The sequence below is a fragment of the Pseudophryne corroboree genome, chromosome 3, assembly GCF_028390025.1.
Source record: "Pseudophryne corroboree isolate aPseCor3 chromosome 3, aPseCor3.hap2, whole genome shotgun sequence".
NCBI lineage: Eukaryota > Metazoa > Chordata > Amphibia > Anura > Myobatrachidae > Pseudophryne > Pseudophryne corroboree.
Window position 1 is genome coordinate 211,988,148 of NC_086446.1, and position 3,015 is coordinate 211,991,162.

At 39.0% G+C, this 3,015-nt stretch overlaps 1 pseudogene; it reads right to left on the minus strand.

The window, feature by feature from the left end:
• Window positions 1–1,865: 1,865 nt before the first annotated feature.
• On the minus strand, window positions 1,866–1,983 carry LOC134894932 (5S ribosomal RNA; annotated as a pseudogene).
• Between the last annotated feature and the right edge of the window lie 1,032 nt (window positions 1,984–3,015).

The following is a 3,015-nucleotide window of genomic DNA, read 5'->3' on the forward strand; positions in this document are numbered from 1 at the left end:
CATCAGTAGCGCTCCATGCTGAATTAGACCCTTAAAACACTAGTTTCCGCATATGTAATGAACTGATAAATGATAATAAATAAGCACCTAAATGAGACTGAGATAAAGAAACCAGGACGTGTGATAAGCACTTACATTACACACACCAGTGAGGCAGGTGCTTCACTACATTTATACACTGTTTAAAAAGTTTAGTCACAGATTATTGTGGGGAATGATGGACTTCAAACTGATCTCATTCCATGTACTAAGCAGCTAAATAATGTGCAGGCTTGAGTTATAATGTGGCACAGTAATGTGGTGAAAACTGCTACAATGATTTATATAGAGTTATAACTGGACAAGTTTTTACAGAGCTAAAGCAGCCTCTCCGTAACCCCAATCAGTCCAGAAACAGCTCAACAACTATTTTGAAAAACTCCACAGTGCTCTCTCTCTTTTTCCCCTCACTTAAGCCAGGTACACACTAGATGACATTTTAAACGAATTTGCATACTATGACTAATCGTTACAACAAATTGTTTAAATTGTTCAGTGTGTACGCTCTTTATCGCTAGTGATGTGTGCTCCCTTGCATCGCTAATGATGTCCTCTGTCGTCTGTACATGCAACTCAATTTCAAAAATGTCATAACCAACTAGGAGCAAATAGTGCAGTGTGTACGCTACCATTGACAAACTATCTGTCTTAACGAACTTCCCAGTGTGGACATCACCAAAGCCACTCCCTGAACACTCCTGTCTTCCATTTTGTGGGCTGATCGTTGGTAGCAGAGGCGATAGAGGATCCAGGATTGGAACATTCTGCGTGTTACCCACTTGTCCACCAATGTCATATGCTGCTGCTCTCCAATGTATGCCATCCAACACTGCTGGCCACTAATATGTGCCACACAATTACCACCCAATTTTTACTGCTGCCGACCGTCTATTTAACCCCTCCTAAAACTCTGACCAGTACTTAAATCAGGCCGAAACACAACAATTTAGTAGTATCGGACGACACACGTATATCGTTTGGTGTAAAATCGCTCAGTGTGTACGCACTGTATTGTTTGCCTGGGAGTTCCTGAGAGTTCAAGGGAAATCGGGAGTGACATTGTATCATTAGCATGTCTAGTATGTACCCAGCTTATGTCTTTTTTTCTCCCAAACTTTCACACTTACTTATCCTATTCCTCCCCTTCTTAGAATTAACCAGATAGGAGTCAACATTTTTAATTGACTGCTACAACATTGGCTGTTAAATTAAATCTATATTAGTATCAGTGCAAGCAGCTACTGATACACAGAATACACAAATATTATATCTTAAGTATGTTAGTGAAACTACAAACGGTAAGCAAAGTATTCAAGGTATAAGGAAAGAAGAAAAGAAAGACTCTATGTTGGTGCACACTTGATATAATGAAGATTGTTAAAACTTAACTTTTAATCATGTATAGTATAAAAAGTTGATACACAAGAAAATACAAGTATTAAAATATTACCTCCACATCCAGTATCATGAATAATTGACCTTTTATGAATAATTACTCTCAAAAATTAAGTTAGTCAAAATATATTCATTAGGATGCATCTGAGGTGAAAATATTAACATTGCATTATCATTAGATATCAAGAAAAGAGAAAAAACACAAGTGCACTAATTAATAAATTAATAGGGACTGTAAAATTGTCCAGCATATAGTGCTTTCTGTTACTAGAGTCTCCTGGTAAGTAGAGTAGCTGTATATGGATCTCTAATCAGATCAAAAGATTGTGATCTAAAGTGGTAGATTCTGTAGATAACGAGATTGGATAATAAGAGTGGTAGTGTCAAAGGTTGCTCCAACACTTCTGCTTTTTGTCTCAGGTATGGAGTTGAGTTTACTGCACCAGATATTCCCTAGTGGTCTCCCATCTAGGTACGATCAGGCTTCTCACTGCTTAGCTTCCAAGATCAGACGAGATTGGGCGTGACCAGTGAAATGTGGCAGTAAATACCCAATTTGGACAAATGAGAGGGTGTGGTTAATGACAAATACCAAAGATTTACAGTACTTCTGCTGTCCAATGATTTTGCACAGGTTCTCTGTTACTGTCGCATTGCAGAGAATAATTACTGCCAATTGGATGAGAGAGTACCAATATAGGAGCAGTGCATTAAAGAATAGGGTAAGGGCCCCACCTTTTGCTATCCACTGTCATATAACAAATTATAGCGGACAATGGATGAGAGAGGTGGGCTAACTTAGCCTATTGAAATAAAGAGAAAAGATTTGAGATCAGAGACCTGCTGCTGAAAAGTACACTGTCCCAACTTCAACAAATGGTTCCTACTTTCAGAAAAAATTATTAATTAAACAGTGATAAACATATCTCGTAATGTAGGTGACTGGAACATGCAAGTTTCCTTAATGATAAATCACTGCGAGGAAATACATGAGTGAGTAGATATAAGTGTACACATGATAAATCACTGCAAGGAAGAACATAAGTGAGTAGATATAAGTGTACACATGACGGTTCATATATCTTACAGTTGTAATTCCTGCTTTCTAAAATGAGATGCAGAGGTAAACATATCCAATAATGTTGCTAGTTGGAACAAAATAGTTTTCAAAGAAGCCCAATCACTTACATCTAAATCAGATCTCAACAGCAAGAGAAATCCAATAATTTGAGAGCCCCAATGAGCATATACAATACCAGGATATAGTAGTGTGTGGGCTGAACCGTGCACAGTTCAGCTCCATGGGTCCACAAACAACCGTTTCTCTGGGAGATGGCTTGTGGACACCTGAAAAGGCTGCAGTATTTAAGGTTAGGGAAAGGGGGAGGTATATAGGCATAATTACCTGTCCGGAGTTCCGGAGTCCCATCTAACCGAACGTCGCATCAAAAATGTCACTTATGGTTTCGGGTTGGCATCGGACGCAGAGCGCATCTCTGTACTGTGTGCTTGTTACTTAGCACCAAAGTCAGATGGCTGGTGAGTCTAGGTTGTAAGGGGACCCGTGCGGTTTTGGGTTAA